The sequence below is a fragment of the Mesoplodon densirostris genome, chromosome 11 (genome assembly GCF_025265405.1).
Source record: "Mesoplodon densirostris isolate mMesDen1 chromosome 11, mMesDen1 primary haplotype, whole genome shotgun sequence".
NCBI classification, from domain to species: domain Eukaryota; kingdom Metazoa; phylum Chordata; class Mammalia; order Artiodactyla; family Ziphiidae; genus Mesoplodon; species Mesoplodon densirostris.
The window spans coordinates 41,250,532-41,272,475 of NC_082671.1; positions in this window are offsets into that span (position 1 = coordinate 41,250,532).

Below are 21,944 nucleotides of genomic sequence, written 5' to 3' on the forward strand. Positions count from 1 at the left end.
GTCTTTTCTATATTCACCCTGACTTGGAGTAAGCCAATTTTTCCTAGTTTTACCGCTTGTCCTCAGATCTACTTGCTGAATACTGAATTAAGAAAGAGAGAGGTCTGCTCCTTTTGGCAGTGATTTTTTTGGGGGGGGGGAAATTTCTATGATCCAGTGTTTGATGTACCATCAGAATTTGTTTCCTTTCTTTTCCAACTCTGACTGCTAAACAAACCAGATACTCTCTGTTTCCAAACAAAGAGAACTTGGAATTTAATACAACTTAATTAAATTATAATATGTAAAGTCAAATTCTTCAAGTACATTTTCTAATTCATTAATTTTAGCATCAATTATCTCTAATATATATATAATTATATATGTCTATATACACACTTGTAATCATACACACACACACAGACACACACACACACAGCTTCTTCAACTCTAAGACTTCTATGCAGTGCTTTTTCATGTCTGGTTGTTTTTTATTGTAGCTTAGCCTGCTCATTTTTGTGACTTTATTTTTTATTTAAAAAATATTTTATACTCAGTTATTTCATATTCTGTACATTATTAGAATACCTAAAGTCCGTAAGAGTCTACACCTAAACATTTTTATCTTTGATTGTGAGCTTGTACTTGGCTTATTTAGCAGATATTTTTGGTGGTTTCTTCACCCCAGAGGATGTGTGTGTGTTTGGGGCCAGGGTTACTGCATTCTTCAAAAAGTTTAACCATCTTTCCAGCATTCAGCAAGCATTTTCCATAGGCATCCCTACCTTTTGTAAATTCTTATAAATCACTGTGCACCCACTTTTAATTTTCATATCATTTTAATGGGAGATTACTCTTGATCAGTCTTTAGAGCTCATCAGTAAATTAAACTGTATGGTTCATTTTTGTCCCATTTCTCTTTTATGGAAGGCTCTAAAGTCTATCTGATATGCCATACTTCTCTATAATTGCTCTTTAACTTTTTCTTTCTCTTATTAGACCATTTAATAACATGTGGTTTATTCATATTTGAGTGAATAAATTGAGGATTCATACGATAAATCACCTGGTTTATCTTCCTTGTATTGATACATTCAGGTAACTGAGTAAAAGAGACATTGATTTTCAAAGCATTGGATGAGTTGAACAAATGTTATTGAACTTGAATTCTCTTAACTTTTGGGTTTTTAAAATATTAACTATGACAGAATCTCTGTGATTTTTCATGACTTCTTTAAAAAAGCTTTTTGATATTAGTCATATATTGCTCTAGATTGACAGCCATTCTCTTAAATTCAATTTTACTCATCTCTAATTTAATCCATTTTAAATTGATGGACTTTACTTTTTAGAGAAGTTTTAGGTTTACAGAAAAATTAAACAGAAAGTGCAGAAAGCTCCCATCTATTTCCTTCACCCCTGATCTCCCTCTGTTACCCCTATTATAACATGTTGCTTTAGTGTGGTACATTTGTTACAGTGATGAATCAATATTGATACATTATTATTAACTCAAGTTCACTCTTTTTTTTGTACGTTCTATGGGTTTTGATGAATGTATAATGTTATGTGTCAACCATTATAGTATCATACAAAGTAGTTGCACTGCCCTAAAAATCCTCTGTGCACTGCCTATTCGTTCCTCCCTCCTTCCTTCTAAACTTCTTTCAATCAGTGATCTTTTTACTATCTCTATAGTTTTGCTCTTTCCAGAATGCCATATAATTGGAATCATACAGTATGTAGTCTTTTCAGACTGACTTTTTTCATTTAGCAATATGCATTTAAGTTTCTTCTGTGTCATTTTGTGGCTTGATAGTTCATTTCTTTTCTTTTCTTTATTTATTTTTTTGCGGTACGCAGGCCTCTCATTGTTGTGGCCAATCTTGTCGTGGAGCACAGGCTCCGGACGCGCAGGCTCAGCGGCCATGGCTCATGGGCCCAGCCGCTCCATGGCATGTGGGATCTTCCTGGACTGGGGCACGAACCCGTGTCCCCTGCATCGGCAGGTGGACTCTCAACCACTGCGCCACCAGGGAAGCCCATAGTTCATTTCTTTTTAATCACTGAAAAACATTCCATTAATTATATGGATATACTACTATTTATTTTATCCATTCATCTATTGAAGGTTATCTGGATTGCTTCCAAGTTTTTCAGTTATGAATAAGCTGTGCAGTGGTATCTCGTTGTTTTACTTTGCAGTTTCCTAATGACATATGATGTTGGGCATCTTTACATATGGTTATGCCATCTGTACATCTTCTTTGCTGAGGTATCTATTCAGATCTGTTGCTCATTTTTTAAAACTTGGTTGTTTTTAAATTGTTGAGTTTTAGGAATTCTTTTGTATTTTGGATACATACACTTCATCAGATGTGTCTTTTGCAGTATTTTCTCCCAGACTCTAGCTTGTCTTTTCATTCTCTTATTAGTATCTTTTGCAGAGCTGAAGTTTTTAAATTTAATGAAGTTCCACTTATCAACTTTCTTCTTTCATGGACTGTGCTTTGGGGGTTATATCTGAAAACTCATTGCCAAACCCAAGGTCACCTAGATTTTTCTCCTGTGTTATCTTCTAGAAATTTTATGGTTTTGTCATTTCCTTTTAGGTCTGTGATCCACTTTGAGATAAATTTTGTGGAAGATGAAAGTTCCATATCTAGATCCTTTTTTTTTTTGCATGTTGATATCCATTATTTCAGTACCATTTGTGCTGTGTATCTATAAGTATACATTTTTCTACAAATTGCTACTATAGTAATGCTTCCAAATAGTTCTATTTGTTCAAAGCAATAAAATAAAATTGTCTTACCAATCACATTTCCTTATAAGATTACATTTTTGCCAACATTAAGATACGTTACCACATCAAGAAAGACCCTTGTTAAAGTAACTCAAACTGTGAAACTGTTTAATCTGTGAGATTAAGTAACATTCATGTTGTAAAAACAAATTAGGCCTTCTAAATTTCAAATTATGCTTCTTAGCTATTAGTATTTTTGGGGGGATGGGAGGGCTTTCCTTCAATCAAGAATTAAGTGACATCTACACATGGAGTTGAGATACATGCTATACCATACTGAACCTTTTCCCTAAACTGGGTATATTACAAGGCAGGTTAATATATAGAATTATGTGAAAAATATCACTTAAAATTTCACCCTTTATTTAGTTATGCCAGGAAATAAAATACTTTCATTTCTTTTCCCAAACTTTATTATTCCACTAGTGGACTGAAACAATTGCTTTTATCTCTTGGGTCCAGTAAAACAATTTAGTTCTTTAATTGGTCTTGTTAGATTTGAAGACTGTGCCTTTTTGGGATAATTATTTTTGTTAATAATAATTTTTTTGCGTTAGTTGTATACTACCTGCTGAGTCATCAGCTTAGAAACCAAAGGTTAATTTCCTCTCTACTAAATGAAACAGATAATCAGCCATCGGAGGAGGTTCCTATCCTGGAAGTAAGTCTGGACAAGCTGAGGGACAGCCCAGTGCATCACTCAGGACTATTCATGCCATCTGTTCACAAATTAAATCAAAATAAGGATTTTAATTTGTTACATTCAAAAGCTGTACTGACAAACCCATATGGACATTTTAAATGGCAATAGATAACTGAAACACTTTACTAATATTCGTTGAGTCATGGGTTATGGTTTTTGTAAACTTCCTGTCCAGCAACCAACATGTGGAGAGTATTTTTGACCAGAAGCACAGCTAATGACTATCAAAGCAGATGCTTCTGAAAGCATTACACCAAGGAATTAAAAAAAAAATCTAAGAAGTTATTTCAACTTCATGGCATAAAATTATATCATTTGGATTGAAAACAAATTATACAAATGACTTGAGATTGCTCTGAACTTTCTACAAAATTGTATTTATGAAATACTCTTATCTCCCCCAAGGAAATATGTGTTGCAAAGTAGAGATAGTGTATTGCAGGGTTGTCTCCTACTATGTAGGTGAAATATGTTCAGACAATAGAGAGGCAAAGAGCCTCATTTTCCTGGGAAGAAGAACTCAGTGAATGGGTCATAAGAAACAGTCATGGCCAGAGTAATGTTAACTTCTATTTGTCTGTGATTAAAAATATATGTAAATATGGGGCTTCCCTGTGGGTGCAGTGGTTAAGAATACGCCTGCCAATGCAGGGGACACAGGTTTGAGCCTTTCCAGGAAGATCCCACATGCTGCAGAGCAACTAAGCCCATGTGCCACCATTACTGAGCCTGCACTCTGGAGCCCACGAACCACAACTACTGAGCCCACATGCCACAACTACTGACACCTGTGCGCCTAGAGCCCGTGCTCCACAATAAGAGAAGCCACTGCAATGAGAAGCCCGTGCAACTCAAGGAAGATTAGCCCCTGCTCATCGGAACTAGAGAAAACCCGCGTACAGTAACGAAGAGTCAACGCAGCCAAAAATAAATAAATAAATTAACTTATAAAAAATAAACAAAATAAATGTATATCTGTGTACATGAGTATATTTGAGACAAATTGTATAACACATTGGTAAAAGTTCTGCTTAATTCAAGTCCGTGAGAAAGGGTGACATTAATACAAAATACATCATTATATGAAAAGACATTGATAACTTATTTATACAATTAATGTGATAACTGGTGAGATATTTTTATTCCTTCCTTAGAATATCTTATTCCCCCACTTCTTTTTTTTGGTAACTTTACTGGATATATGTAGTCAAGATACACAATAGTTTATTCTTTTGCCCTTATTCTAAATAAAGAGGAGTGCATTTAATAAGACTTTCATGTAAAGCATGTCTTGCAAAATATATTTACATGTATAATGAGGGCAAGTGATATTCACTTACAAACATGTTTGCAGAGTAGTGTCAGTGAATAATCTGGCATGTCAAATGGTCTTTTTTATTTATTTATTTTTATTTTGGCTGCCCCACATGGCTTGCTGGATCTCAGTTGCCTGACCTGGGATTGAACCCGGGCCACAGCAGTGAAAGTGCCAAATCCTAACCACTAGACCACCAGGGAACTCCTTCAAACAATCTCTTTTCAATGTGTCATTTTGGATTTTTATAAACTGTATTATTTTCATCTGATGCTCTTAAAACCTATTTTCGTGCTTTCTTAATAATGACGTTGATCTAGAACATCCAGTATTTTTATTTTACAGATGATTCAACTGAACCTCAGAAAGTTTTCCTGACTTGCCCTTAACAATATTTTTTTGGCTTTGAATCTTATGTGTTTTTCTTTACTTATTCTTATAAATCAAACAATAGATGTCTTGGCATACATGAACTTTAATAAATTTCATAGCATGGTTTGGTGTTTTTCTGTGTGTCATTTTAAGATGCTACTAACAGAGGTGTGTATTTCTAACCTAAAATCTGTCTCTATTTTAAAATACCTTGTAGTAAAGACAGTGGTGTTCTTCTGAGTTTTTTTTTTTTTAATTTCAGAATAAAGGAGAGTGATTTAATTTTTAATTATTCTAACAATCACCACTATCACCTCTTGTTGCTTGGTGGAAGGACAGTTATCTACCTTGAGTCAGCATCAGCAAATCTATGATATAATTAAAGTTGAAGGGATATTTAACTCTGTATCATTAATCTAAAACATTAGGGGAAATCTAGAAAAATGTACTTCTTTACCACCCTTATGTGCCTTTGTTAACTTTTCTTTTGAAATTGTAGGGGAGTATAGAGCTTCAGGAGCAGTTGGTACCAGAATTTGCTAATATTGGGTCAGTTTAACAAGTAGGTTAAACCTCAATTAGCCAGATTCAGAGTGACAAATAGAGTGAGCAAGAGGATGAGGAAATATTAAGGCAATCTTTAAAACTCACTTAAGGTCAAAGCTAGCAAGCAGAGTTCAGATTTGAGGTAGAAATGAGGTTAAACCCAAGCAGCCAGGCACCAGGTAAGCCAGATGTTTAAACTGTATAGGGTTGAAGCAAATCTTCCTTCCACTCTTTGTTTAAAATAACAATGATGTAATAAAATAGTATAAAATTACATTTCTGTAATTCCATTTCCTAAAAATTGAGAGGATTAAAAAATCATAACAGTTGTAGGTGAGCAAAGAAAACAATTTTCTAGAACCAGCAATTCCATGACTGTCTGGAATTGCCCTGTAGAAATATTCCAGGAACTCTGGTTTGACTGGATATGGCTTTTTTTTTTCCCCCAGATCTTTCATGTAGTCACTGCGATAGGAATGACTAATAAAATTTAAATTCTGTGCTTGGTTTATTAACATTTCTTAAGGCTTAGCCTTGTTGTATAGAGTGTCAATCACAATGCAGTAGCCAGTGAAGATAAATGTCAGTGACACTAATATGATATCAGTGAAATCACAGGACTTTTCACTTGGAGGATTAAGTAAACCAAGGAAATTTATACCGTTTCCTTCCTCATGAGCTCTTGTTTTTAACTATCTACAGAGCCTTAGGGGCAGCCAAGAAAGATTTATTCCTGTAATTTTCTTCAGACTGTTCATATATCTTTCTTAAGCCATAACAAGAGCCTACGCTGAAGTTGGCTTTATGAACAAAGCCATATTCTTATCATGCTACATTTTATTGTTAATTTATAAAACTTTAATGAAGATATATGACAATTTTTTTCTGCTAGACTACAAGATTTACTAGTTTTGTATTTTTGTGGGGCTGTGTCTTGTCTGATTACTTTTTGATATCATGTCCTCAAGGGGCTATTCAAATAGAGAAGATGGCCTCTGGAAGCAACAGGCAGGGGATACTGACATCATGTTTTAATCAGCCCTTTAGTCTTTATTAAATATTTACCCTAAACTTCACCTATAATAGCAATATTAAACTACTGTATTTTAATACAAAAAATATTTTTGGAAATGTCATCTGAAAATGATTATTAGAAAAATTTATAAATTTTATATATTTTATAAGAAAAGTATAAAGTCGGGACTTCCCTGGTAACTCCATGTTTAAGACTCCACCTGCCAATGCAGGGAACATGGGTTCAAGCCCTGGTCCGGGAAGATCCCACATGCCGTGGAATAGCTAAGCCCATGTGCCACAGCTACTGAGCCTGTGCTCTAGAGCCTGCGAGCCACAACTACTGAGCCTACGTGCCACAACTACTGAAGCCCACGCACCTAGAGCCCATGCTCTGCAACAAGAGAAGCCACTGCAATGAGAAACCTGTGCACTGCAACAAAGAGTAGCCCCTGCTCACCGCAACAAGAGAAAGCCTGCACACAGCAATGAAGACCCAACACAGCCAAAAATAAATAAAAGTAAAATTTAAAAGAGTTAAAAAAAAAGTTTAAAGTATACATGAGTTTAAAAAATTATAGAAATAAATTCATAGACATAGTGGAAACATATGACATGATTATATGTGGTTTTACTTTTTATTGTGTATTTTTGGTGTTTTAAAATTTTCTACACTGTACATATATCATTATATTTATAAACAGAAAATCTGTTACGTAAAATAACAATAACACTTTCACTTATAAAACCAGAATTTTAGTATCAAAATTGGTTTTTAGCTGTTACATTATTTTGAATAGGTTTTACAAATCTACTGCACAATATTTCATTGTATGTTTAGAAGTGTTGTGGGCTCTAAAGATAGAGAAGGCACCTGTGTGACTTCATTATATTATTTTTGACAGATATTTTATTGTTCTGGTAAATATGAAATTGTATGATATGATTTCCCCCTCTCTAGATTATAAATTTCTTGAGCCCAAGGAGTCTATAATATAGCACTCCTAATATATTTCCCCAAAGGTCTTAACACTCCTGACTTATTGCCTGAAGTAGGCATTCACTAGCTGGATAGCATTGGATAAATTACTTAATCCCTCTAAGCATGTTTGCTTTGTTCAACAGATAAATTGGGACAATGGACATACTAGCCAAATGTATTGACACAGTTGAGTGGGACACTATAAATGAACATTATGCATAAAGCACAGTGTTTGGCACATATTAAGAATTCAAATCATTATAGCCATCAAGATTACTTATTGATGTATAATTTTATAGTTCTCTATTTTTTTATTTTTTGTTGGGATATAATTGACATAATCATAAGAAAAATGCAAATCAAAACCGTATCACACCTGTCAGAATGGCTATCATCAAGACTACAAATAACAAATGTTTGTGAGGATGTGAAGAAAAAGGAACCCTTGTACACTGTTGGTGGGAATGTAAACTGGTGCAGTCACTATGGAAAACAGTATGGAGGTTCTTCAGAAAGCTAAAAATATAACCACCATATGATCCAGCAATTCCACTTCTGGGTATGTATCTGAAGAAGATGAAAACACTAATTCAAAAAGATGTATGCACCCCAACGTTGATAACAGCATTATTTACAATAGCCAAGATACGAAAGCAACCTAAGTGTCCATCAACAGATGAATGGTTAAAAATGTGGTACATGAGGGCCTCCCTGGTGGCGCAGTGGTTAAGAGTCCGCCTGCCGATGCAGGGGATACGGGTTCGTGCCCCGGTCTGGGAGGATCCCATATGCCGCGGAGCGGCTGGGCCCGTGAGCCATGGCCGCTGGGCCTGCGCATCCGGAGCCTGTGCTCCGCAACGGGAGAGGCCACAACAGTGAGAGGCCCGCATACCGCAAAAAGAAAAAAAAAAAAAAAAAAAATGTGGTACATGTATACAATGGAATATTACTCAGCCATAAAAAGGAATGAAGTTCTTCCATGTGCAACAACGTGGATGGACCTAGAGAGTATTATGTTTAGTGAAATAAATTAAACAGAAAGACAAATACTCTATGTTATCACTTATAAATAAAACAAACAAATGTAAATAGGGAAACAGAAACAGTCTCACAGATATAGAGAACAAACTAGTGGTTACCAGAGGAGAGAGAGGGTAAGGGGGAGGAGCAAGATAGAGGAATGGGATTAAGAGATACAAACTATTGTGTGTAAAATAGAGAAACAACAAGAATGCATTATATAGCACAGAGAAATATAGTCATTATTTTGTAATAACTTCAAATGGAGTATAATCTATAAAAATATCGAGTCACTATTTTGTACATGAAACTAACATAATATTGTAAATCCACTATTCTTCATTAAAAAAACAACATCATGCCAGTTGATAAGAATTCAACTTAGTAATTGGGTGTGTTTGGAAGGTAATTGCTTTCATATATAACCATTTCATTCATTTTATTTCTGTGATAATAATTTTATATTTTTATATTTTTTTCATTTCACCACAGTATAATAAATAAATAAATTCAGTCCAAAAAAAAGAGAGATACAATTGACATATAACACTGTGTAAGTTTAAGGTGATTTGATATACTTACACATTGCAATATCAGTACCACCATTAGTTAACACCTCTGTCTCATCACATACTTATTTCTTTTTTGTGGTGAAGACATTTAATATGAAGTATCTTATCTTTGAAGTATATAATACAGTATTGTTGACTGTAATCGGTATTCTATGTATCAGCTCTCCAGAACTTACTTATCATCTAGTTGCAAGTTTGTATACTTTGACCAACATTGGTCCCTGGTAATCACCATTCTACTCTGTTTCCATAAGTTCAGCTGTTTCAGATTCTATATATAAGTGATATCATAAAAATTCATATACTGAAGCCCTATCACCCAGTACCTCACAATGTTACTGTGTTTGGAGATAGGGCTTATAATGGGGTGATTAAGTCAATACGAGGTCTTCAGGGTGGGCCCTAATTCAATAGGACTGGTGTCCTTATATGAAGAGGAAATTTGCACATGAGGTGAGACAGCTGGGGCATGCTCATACAAAGGAAAGGACTCTGTGAGGATGCAGGGAGAAGGCGGCCACCTGCAAGGCAAGGAGAGAGGCCTTAGAAGAAATCAAACACCGGCACCTTGATCTTAGACTTCTAGCCTGCAGATTGTGAGAAACAAATTTCTGTTGCTTAAGCCACTCAGTCTGTGGTACTTTATGACAGACCTAGCAAACTAATACAGTGGCAAAACAAGAAGACATGTCCCAATCCCTACTTCATTTCAACATTATAATGTATAAGATGCCATAATTGATGCAAAGGGGCATATGTTTTAGAAAGGAAAAAATCTATATCTTTTTATCTAGACAAAGTGATTGTTTAACAAAACTCCAATCTATTAATATTGCTGACTAAAGCATTGACATATGAATAGCATTCTGGTACCCCAGCCACAACTCCTTATAAAAACTAATAATAAAATAGATATAATAAAAACTATATGATATTGAGGAATAGATGTAACCAAAGATTTTTTTTTAACCTTTAAGGAGAAAATTTCAAAATACTATTGAAAACCATACAAGAGCAGACATGAATAAATGTAAGAAAACACAACCTATTAGAGGATGAGACTATATTAAAGATTCCAATTTTCACTTTATTAAAATACATGTTCAATGCTATCCCAATAAAAGTACCAAAAGTTTTTTCACAGAAGTTGATTGATTCTAAGTTTCGTATGGGATTGAGAGTATGAGAATAATAAAGGGAATTTTGAAGGCTAGAAACAAGTGGATAAATGTGCTTAAAAGATAAAAAAATATTTTCAACTTGTAGCAATGTAAACATAGCACTTGTAAAATAATATAGGAAAATAGTCCAGAAACAGGCCTTATCATATGTGGAATTGCCACATAATATAAATGACATTATAAAAAAATCAGAAAATAAACTAGTTAATGGTTGGTGCTGATTCAGTTGGCTTTACATATTTAAAAAATAAAATTCAGTTAGAACTATGGGATAATACCACTTCACATCTTGTCAGAAGAAATCAATCTTTGATATAAAGTATAGAATAGAAACTTAGAATAGAAATGATCCATCAAAAATAGATGCATTAGTGAAAATAAGAAACTACTTTTTTAAAGTAAGCTGTGTAAGAGACTAGAATTTTAGCCAAAAGCTGAATAATTTTTCATTTATATATTGTCTCCAATAATGTGACTTCACAATATTACAATTATCTGTTTCAGATGACTACAGTTGTCAAAAATTAGATTCTCCCACTACATTTTCTAAATTGGGGTTAAATGGAGACATAAAATGCTTAATTCATTTTTCTGTAAGATTAAAGGCTTTCAATTATTAACTGTTTAAGAGAAATAGATCAAGTTATAGGAAATCTCTTCACTTCTGTTTTCATATTATTTCAAATAATATGAGGTTTCATGGGTCTGCTTGCTGATCCAATCATATTATGGTCTTTAAATTGAATGAGCAGTGGGAATTCTGTTTTGTTATTAACATTTGAATTTTTCCTGAACTCCTCTCTTCTGTCTTCCAAACTATTGAGGATGGTGAAATAAATGAATTCCTCTTCTCTACAATCCCCTGGCATAAGTCATTGCTCCTGTGGAGTGATTCTCACTATTTAAAAAGTGGACGTAACAAACTATTTTTCTGTTGAACCTACAGAAAATACAGTGAATCAGTTTTAATGGGACCTATGAGTTTATTTTTATTTATTAAACTGTGAAGAAAAGAGTGTGAAATTATTTCAGTTTTAGATAGCATGCTGTTAGCTGATTATCTGATATATCAGATATTATCTGGGTAAATACATATGTATTAACCCATAAACAACATATAGATACTATATTTCTGTTGTGAATATAATGTGGTTGATGTGTTCCAGATACTGGCATTTTAAGACAACAGAAGCATCTGGAAACCCAAAGGAGGTAAAAAGTCCTCAAGAGAGGAACAGAGGGTTCTTTGAGCGTTAGGCAATCCATCCCTGTTAGTTCCTGTAGCAACAAGCATTTCTTTTTTTTTAAGTAATGCAAATCAAAACTTGTGGGATAAAATTTATAGCCTTAAAAACTTAATTTAGAAATAATGAAGTTTGAAAATTAATGAGAAATATTGATGTGATCAATCTAAGAAGTTTAAAGATAAAATCAAGTAAAAAAAATAGGAAAAATATCAACAAAAGCAGAAAAATATAATGTAGTGATGTTCAACAAAATGAAAGGTTAGTCATTTGAAAAATATTTTTTAGTAAACTAGAAAGTCATCTCATGAGACCTAGCATGATATTGGAGATATTAAAGTATAAATTTTAAAAAGATAAAACCATTACTCTAATACAAATATAAAATGAATACATGTAAAAGATTATATGCAACTCACTAATGAGGGAATCATTAGGATGTTAAAATTGTCCGAAGTGTATTTGAGGATCTGGGTATGTATAGACAGTTTAATATAGGAGTTTTAGGTTAATATTTTTGGTTATTGTCTTATAGGGGTATAAATTATAAACTTTGGAATTACTTTTCCTGCTAGACAGAAATTCTTTGTACCTCTACCAGATAGAAATCTACAAGTTAGATTCTGCCTCTACAGAATGGCAAAAGAGCACATTCAGTATATAATCCATAAAAGGTGCAAACCGAAAAACTGAAAGGACGTTAATTTCTCATATATTTTCAGCTTTCAGATAATTTTACGACAAAAATAAGGTAGAAGTGAGCTGAAAACATAATTTAATAAAATTTGAAAATTAAATAAATATATTAGAAAATGTTATCAAAACTGAGTCAAGATGGTTAAGTATCTTTCCAACTAGAAAACACATGCAAACATATACATAGAAAAATGTATTCATTAAAAATGTCACTCACTATTCAATCTGAAAATTCTCAACAGAAAAATAACAGAAATATGCCATTCTTGGCAAAATGAAAAAGGACAAGTTTGAATAGAAAGTTGAAAAAGGAACTCTGGCATGATAAGTAACACAGTTGCATTTTCAGACAGATCAATTTCAGAAAAGTGTATATGGGGAATTTGGTTATCTGGAAAACGATTCCCTTAAACTATCCTTGGAAAAATTCATGTGCCTCTAAAATACAGTACTAAGGGCTTCCCTGGTGGCACAGTGGTTGAGAATCTGCCTGCTAATGCAGGTGGCACAGGTTTGAACCCTGGTCTGGGAGGATCCCGCATGCCGTGGAGCAGCTAGGCCCGTGAGCCACAACTACTGAGCCTGCACATCTGGAGCCTGTGCTCCGCAACGAGAGAGGCCGCGATAGTGAGAGGCCCGCGCACCGCAATGAGGAGTGGCCCCCGCTTGCCACAACTAGAGAAAGCCCTCGCACAGAAACGAAGACCCAACACAGCAAAAATAAATTAGTAAATTAATAAACTCCTACACCTAACATCTTCAAAAAAATAATAAATAAAATACAGTACTAAGACTGATGACTTAGAGAAAGTTTGCATATGTACACAAGAGATTGAATAGATCTGCATTCATTGCCACATTGTTTGCTTTAAAGGAAAGAATTGGAAAGAAATTAAATGGCCTTCAACATAAGAATGAATAAATTATTGTATTGTCACAAATGGAATGAATGATAACTACATATACAAAAAGGATAAGTTTCAAAACCAGAATTCTAAATTTTAAAAAAGAAAGCTGCAGGGTAGTATGAACTTCATGGTAGCATTCAGATAAATTACCAGCTCTGCATAACAATACACATAGATTCATGCATACTTAGTAAATATATGAAAACATACATGAGAATGGATAAACATGGACATCATAAGCCAGCTACCTTTAGAGAGAGAACAGAAAATGTATCAGCGAAGATAGTTGGTCTCAACTGTGTTTACATTGCTTTAATTTTTAAAAAGGAAAAAAATTTCTTAAACACATATAGAATCTTGTTAAGATTTGATGGAGTCAGATTTTGGGTACATGGGTATCTCATATTCTCTATTCCCATCTCTCTGGAAAAAAATCACAATTAGGAAATAAAACCATAATGGATATAGGATTTCTGGGTGAGAGAAATTGATTGAGAAAAGATAGAGACCACAGTGAAAAATATAAATTGTAAGTAATTTATGGTGAAATGTTTAAAAAGGTTGATTCAGATGGCAACACGAGCTAATCTGGAGTTATAATGTAATATGAAAAAGTGAGAAAATGGGTTTTCTTTTTTTTTTTTTGCGGTATGTGGGCCTCCCATTGCTGTGGCCTCTCCCGTCGCGAAGCACAGGCTCCGGACGCGCAGGCCCAGCAGCCGTGGCTCACGGGCCCAGCCGCTCCGCGGCATGTGGGATCCTCCCAGACCGGGGCATGAACCCGTATCCCCTGCATCGGCAGGCGGACTCCTAACCACTGCGCCACCAGGGAAGCCCCAGAAAATGGGTTTTCTGAGTTTGAAACTAGGTGGAGAAACCTAAGAAAAAATTTTAAATTAGTATACTGTGGTTTCCTTGTCTATGAAGTAGATAATTAAGACTTGCCCTGTGGAGTTTTTGTATGGTTTATATGTGATTCAAAGTGGATGGTCATGTGTATAAATTTTAGTGTGACTTAGTATATTATTGGAAATCTAAATTTCCTTATTAGTTGCTTACCTGTGAATTAACTTTACAGTGGGAATTTTCTTTTTGTCTATCTATACCATACTTATATATGTATATCTATTCTCATACCTATACCTATGTCTGCCTTATCTTCATTTTTATCTGAGATAGATTCAATAACTGCCATTTGTTTGACTTAAACTACCTGGTTCATTTAAATATTTTATACAATTTTCAGTGTATTTAAAATGTAGGTTTTGCTAACTTGTAGCAATGTGTACTTAGCAACCTAAATTAAACCTCTTTATAAATATCTACATAGGTTTATAATTAAATCTATTTATATATCTACTTTGTGACTCTGAAGCAAACCAAGTATTAACTTCCTTAGCTTATGACTGTTAAATTACATGTACACAGATTTTACATAAATGTGTACTTGCTAGATTCTGTAAACATGATTCGAAACGGGTTCTGAAGTATCTCCAGCAGAACTAACTTGGAAGAAATCCATGGAATGCAGAGAAACATCACTCTGGTGTTCGTTTGTTTGCTTTTTTTTTTTTTTACTATACAAATACTCAGACCAAAGTAATCTTTGTAAGACAATTTTAATTTAAAATGAGGAAAAAATGGTAGGAGGCACATGATTACATATATTTTTGAAAGAAAAAATTTATTTATCGAGAAGAATGGAAGACTCATGGAGTTTTCAAAAAGTTTTCATTGTCATTTTCAAATAATTTTAATCCATTGCCAGTTTTACTGTGCTCATCTTAAATAATTTCTTACTCTTCAACTAGAATGAATGAAATTCCCTAAAGTAGCTGTTTTCAGTTTTGAACCATGAGTAATTACTGTCATTAACAACAAAAATAACAATAGCAAGAGATTTTGATTAATACAGGTAATGGCCATTCCTTGCTCCAGGCTTCTGGAATCATATCCCTCTGCCACAAATGAGGTAACTACATTTTATATCAATTAAAGTTCTCCATTGACTCCTATTACATCATTCAATGTTTTCTTTCTATCTTCTTGATTATTTATTTTCAGCCTCACTAACCATTATTGTATTCCTCTCCCTTAAATGTTAATTAAGGGAGCTCAATAAGTATTTCTTCAATAAACAAATTTTAGATAAAAATATGAAAAGGTAAATCATTATATTCTCTCCTTTCATCCTTTACACTTGCTTCTCATGTTTTAATGCCATTAATATTGAATAGATATGCCCCAAGGGTAGCAAAAACTTATTGCACATTTGTTATGAACCATATTCTGCTATGCATAGAGCATAAGAATAAAAAAGTGCCCGTTGTCTTGCACAAGTCATGTTTTAGAATGGGACGTACGTGCAAACTAATTAGCATGTATTCTAATAACTTAAATTGTTAAGCATATTCATAAATATATTTTAATAGGTTGTTATAGTCCCTGTTCTTCCTGGGTGGTCTAACTTTATGGAAAAAGAAAACATGCTGTTTGCATGAGAATGTTAATAAAGAGCATGTGGTCACAAAAGGTGTGGACACTTACATGTTTAGTACTCGATTTTCCTATTTCCTTTATAAAATCATTCCTTTCTTCAGGCCACAGAAATATTTTGTTTGTGTCCCAGAAGATAGCCCAGTGCATCACACATAAAAGCAACCCATAAACATTTGTTGAATTAACCTGGAGAAGTAGCTGACTACATATACCTGGAAAAGAGTCACTGGAAAGTGTTGAGGATCATTATACCTATTTGGGAGCTCAAACACCATAAAATGGTAGCAAAACAAGATGCAAGTAGAAAAAGAGATGGACGTGAGATCCAGGTCTATTTAGCATTATTCCTAATTCCCAAAGTACAATAGAATTCAGTTATGCCTCAGTTAATTATTATAATCCCTTAACTATCTAATTAGAAATTTATCATTAAATTTCAAAATTTAAAGGAAAATTAGACAAGGAGAAACATGTTGTGAATAATTTTGTTTTTGCTTTTGCATTTCTACATCTTTTTCTCCCTTGAACTTATTTTGTGTCTTTTTCCTTCTCCTTCCACTTATTAAATTTGATCTAGGTGATTATTCATTCCATTTAATTGAATATCACTTGAATACACTGCTCCCTACTTTTCCAATTTCCTCAAGTTTGATGAGGGGTTGCTAAGGAAATCTGCAAATGTGAACTAATTTCCTCAAATTTTGTAATTGCCTTTCAGGGAGATATTTATTTATTTATTTATTTATTATACAATTTATTTATTTATTTATTTATTTGTGGCACGTGGGTCTCTCACTGTTGTGGCCTCTCCCATTGCGGAGCACAGCCTCCGGACGCACAGGCTCAGCAGCCATGGCTCATGGGCCCAGCCACTCTGCAGCATGTGGGATCTTCCCGGACCGGGGCACGAACCTGTGTCCCCTGCATCGGCAGGTGGACTCTCAACCACTGCGCCACCAGGGAAGCCCAAGGTGTGAAAATTTAATCTTAAAAGATAAATATAGAGCAACTTGAGATGAGGTTCTAAGGAGATTCTAGATTCTTATTATCTATCCTTGTAATAAAACCTCTATTATTCCTTCAAAGTTTTTTTTTTAAACTGAATTCCTGATCTGTAGCAAGCAATGCACTATGTGCTAACATAAGAATAAGAAAATTTAACTTGTCAAATATTTGCATATACATGTGATACATACTTGATATATTTATTATCATCATGATTAAAAAATTACTATTTGTTTTGCTTAATTTTACATTGTAAGCATTTTTATATTGATTCTTATTCCTTCCTGTAAAGGAGGAATGAGACGTGTCACTCTGACACATTTCTTAATGCATCTCTCATCATTTACGTGTAAATTTAATAAAAAAATAACTGGGTGTTCTCGGTTCAGTTCCATTCTTGCTTTGGGAATGATTCATTCATGGAGAACAGGAGCTCTCTGTTTCTCTGAGGTTTTAGGTTGTTCAAGGACTAACCCTTTCAGAAAGTGCCTGGCTCTGGTGCTATCTCAAACTTGCTGTTTCAGTCTACGTAATTTGGGGCTCGAAAAGCAAGCTTAGCTGCCTTTCACATTAAGCACCATCTTCAAAGATGGCCTTTATTAATAGTAAGAATGCTATATTTCCTCATGAAATAAGTTGCCAACTTTTGGGGTGAGGTGCATATATGTCATCATGTTTTATAAATATACATGACTTCCTAGTTGTTTACAGGTTTTTTTTTTTAATGTGATAGTGTTGAATTTTGAAGTATTTTCGCTCTATATCAGGATGGTTTTCTAACATTCTTTTTGGATCTACTGTAATGGGGAACTAATGTTAATACATTTGCACATATTGAACCAATCATAAATTCCTTAAGGAGCACACTTTATTTTGACATGTAACCTTTTACTGGGATTTCAGAATCTGTTTCCTAATACTTTGTTAACTTTAATGAAAATACAGTATGCACACAGGAAAACATACATATCAAACCTGTACAGATTGATGATGAATGTATAAAAACTGAACAAACACATGTACTGGCAACCAGATGAAGAAAAATAGCATTATCCCATAATAGTCCTCATTGTGCATCTTTCACATCACTAACCTTTGCCCCATCTTAAGCCAAGGGTAATCATCATCTTTCCTTGGAATAACATAAATTACTTTTGTCTTGATACTTTATATATATGGAAACAGAGTAAGCAATATTTGTGTCTGGTTTCTTTCACTCAACATTACGTTTGTGAAATCCATTCATGTTGTCTATAGTTTTAATTAATTCCAGTCATCACTACTTGAAAGTCATTATGTAAATATTCCACAAAATATTAATTCAGTTGATTTATGGACTCTCTGATAGTTACTAGTTTGGGATGGAATTAAAGAGGGCTGCTAAAAAAAAAAGTGTGAGAGAGGGTGCTATGAACATTCTAGTAAATAATTCAGGTGAATATACATCATTTTCGTTGAATATGTACCTAGAATTTCTGTGTCATAAGTAATGTCTCTTTGGCTTGCATAAATAATGCCAAAGAGTTTTATAAAGTAGTTGTGCCAATTTATAGTTCACCACAGTGTGTGAGAGTACCAGTTGCTCATCAAAATCTGCAGTTTTCTTTGTTGTCATCCTGAAAAGTGTGTAGTGGTACCTAATCATTGTTGTATCTAACTTTGCCTTGGTGAATAATAAAATTGAGTGCTGTTTCATTGTTTAGTAGCCATTTGTATACTCTTTGCTGAAGTAATTGTTCAAGTCTTTTGCAATTTTCTTCCTAGTTCTTCAGTATTTTTCTTACTGATGTGTAAGAATTTGTATATATTCTGGGTACATGCCATTTGTTGGACATATGTATTATAAATAACTTCTCTAATTTTGTCTTTTCAAGGAAACTGCTTGAAAAGCAGTTTCTACAGTTATATTTTTCCTTCTGCTTCTGTTTACTTTGGGTTTATTTTGTTCCTCTTTTCTAGCTTCTTATGGTCAAATCTTAGGTTACTAATTTGAGAGTGTTTTATTTTCTAATGAAAGAATTTAGTGCTGCTTTAGCTGCATATGACATATGTTGTTTTATTTTCATTCTGTTCATTATACTTTAATTTTCTTTGAGACTTCCTCTTTAACGTGGATTATTTATATGTATATTGTTTAATTTCTAAGCATTTGGAGATTTTCCTGTTATCTTTCTCTTATTGATTTTATAGTTTATTTCCATTATGGTGAGAAAACATATACATTCTGTATGATTTCAATTCTTTGAAGTATGTTAAAATTTTTATTATGACCCAAGATATTATATAAGCAGGCTTGGTGAGTGTCCCATTGGAGCTTGAAGACAATGTGTATTCTGCTGTGGTTGTATAGAGTATTCTATAAATATGCAGTAGATTCTGTTGGTTTATGGTGTTGTTTAGTTGAGTTGTTCTATATGCTTGCTATCCAGAGGCCAGTCTGAAACTTGAGCAGAATTCCATACTGTAGTTCACTTCTCTAACTTCTCATGTAGTTAATTATGTTTGGTTCATATGTCGTTCAAGTGTGGTTCTGCTCAGGACTTAATGCAAAAATTTGAAAATCCTTTTCTCCAGCTTGCTCCTCTCTGTCCTCTTCCCCCACTCACTAGCTGGAAGAGAAGACTTGATGCATCATTACTGAAGGGTGTGGATGGAATTCAGGTCTCTATCCACAGTCTCTGTGGTCAGGTTCCTTGATGTATTCATTACAAAAAATAAGTATATTCTTTATAATATAATATTTTCAATATTTTGTAATAGTATAAAAAATGAACACTAAAATTTTCACACGAAGTTAGCTAGTTATGGGAAATTATATTAAAAGCATTGTTGATCTTAAGGTATTATTCAGTTACTTATTATAAAAAAGGAAAATCTTTCAAATAAAAAGTTACTACTAGATACTGTTGAAAAGATATTTTTGTTACCTGGAGAAGACTTAACATTCGGATGTCCGGAAGTGTTTCCATTTTAAATTTATTGGCAAAATGTATACATAATTAGAAAAATTTTGAATATCTGCACACTTCAAGAATCAAAAACTCTTCCAAGTAGAAAGCTTTAGTGGAATTTGAATTGAATTTTTAAGATAACAATTACAATAACTTAATGTATTCTTGAAATATTTTATGATCTAATTTGGTTCCTACTAATAATCTTTGGGTGACTAAATGAATTAAGAGCAGATTTTTTTAAGTAAACTATATATAGGATCATATAGGGGGAAAACACATTGAAATAGGATTCAATATTCCTAAATCCTAAAAGTATAGAATCTTGGCATTTAAGGATATGTGTTTCATCTAAAAAACTTACGTGTCTCTGGTAAACTCTCACTCATTTTAAGGCAAAAATGCCAAATGTCAGATTTGACTCCTTTAGAAACATCTAGACAATTCATGTAAGACTCTGTTATATAATTTACCATTGTGTCATAGGTTGCTGTAATGTACTGTAAAGTATTTACTTTCTCATCCAATTCCGCACTAAAGCATAAAATTCTCCAGGGCAAGCACCTTGTCTTATTCATCTTTAAATTCATAATACCTAACGAAGTGTCTGGAAAAATAACTATGGAAGAGTGAGTAAACGTGAATAAATACATCCATGCTGTCCCAAATGACAATATTTCCTTCTTTTGAGGCTAAATAATATTTGATTGTATGTAGCTACCACATATACTTTGTCCTTTCATCTATTAATAGACATTTGGGTTGTTTCTGTAGCCTGTCTATTGTGAATAATGCTGTAGTGAACGGAGTGGAAAAGTCTTTGAGATCCTGTTTTCATTTCCTTTGGATTTATAGATAGAAGTAGATTTTCTGGATCATTTGGTATTTCTAATTCTAATTTTCTGAGGAATCTCCATGCTGTATTTATTTGTTTGTTTGTTTATTTATTTATTTATTGAGAATCTTCAGGTCTGGCGCTTTATTTTATTTTATTTTATTTTAACATCTTTATTGGAGTATAATCGCTTTACAATGTTGTGTTAGTTTCTGCTGTATAACAAAGTGAATCAGCTATATGTATACCTGTATCCCCATATCCCCTCCCTCTTGTGTCTCCCTCCCATGCTCCCTATCCCACCCCTCTAGATGGTCACAAGGCACCTAGCTGATCTCCCTGTGCTATGTGGCTGCTTCCCACTAGCTATCGATTTTACATTTGGTGGTGTATATATGTCAGTGCTACTCTCTCACTTTGTCCCAGCTTACCCTTCCCTCTCCCTGTGTCCTGAAGTCTGTTCTCTACGTCTGTATCTTTATTCCTGTCCTGCCCCTAGGTTCATCAGAACCATTTTTAAAAATATTTAATAATTATTATTGTTATAGGAAACAAATTTTAAACAAATTTGCATACATGTTTTGTTGCTGAGATATATGATAGGCTGATCAATAAAAGACTGTCAGGTATAAAAATATCAATGTATTATATCACGATAAAATTCTGTGGGGGAAATGAAATGGAAATATAATTTCAAGGAGTAAAAGGAATGATGTAAAATGTCTGATTGTTAAAGAGCTTGTCTTATACTTTTTAAATGGATGATGGTGGCTGTCACTTCATAATGATATTTTTTTTCAACATCTTTATTGGAGTATAATTGCTGTACAATGGTGCATTAGCTTCTGCTGTATAACAAAGTGAATCAGCCATACGTATACATATATCCCCATATTCCCTCCCTCTTGTGTCTCCCTCCCACCCTCCCTATCCCACCCCTCTAGGTGGTCACAAAGCACCGAGCTGATCTCCCTGTGCTATGCAGCTGATTCCCACCAGTCATCCGTTCTACATTTGGTAGTGTATATATGTCCATGCCACTCTCTCACTTCGTCCCAGCTTACCCTTCCCCCTCCCCTTGTCCTAAAGACCATTCTCTATGTCTACGTCTATGTTGACGTCTTTATTCCTGTCCTGCCCCTAGGTTCTTAAAAAACTCTTTTTTTTTTGGATTCCATATATATGTATTAGCATATGGTATTTGTTTTTCTCTTTCTGACTTACTTCCCTCTGTGTGACAGACCCTAGGTCCATCCACCTCACTACAAATAGTTCAGTTTCATTTCTGTTCATGGCTAAGTAATATTCCATTGTAT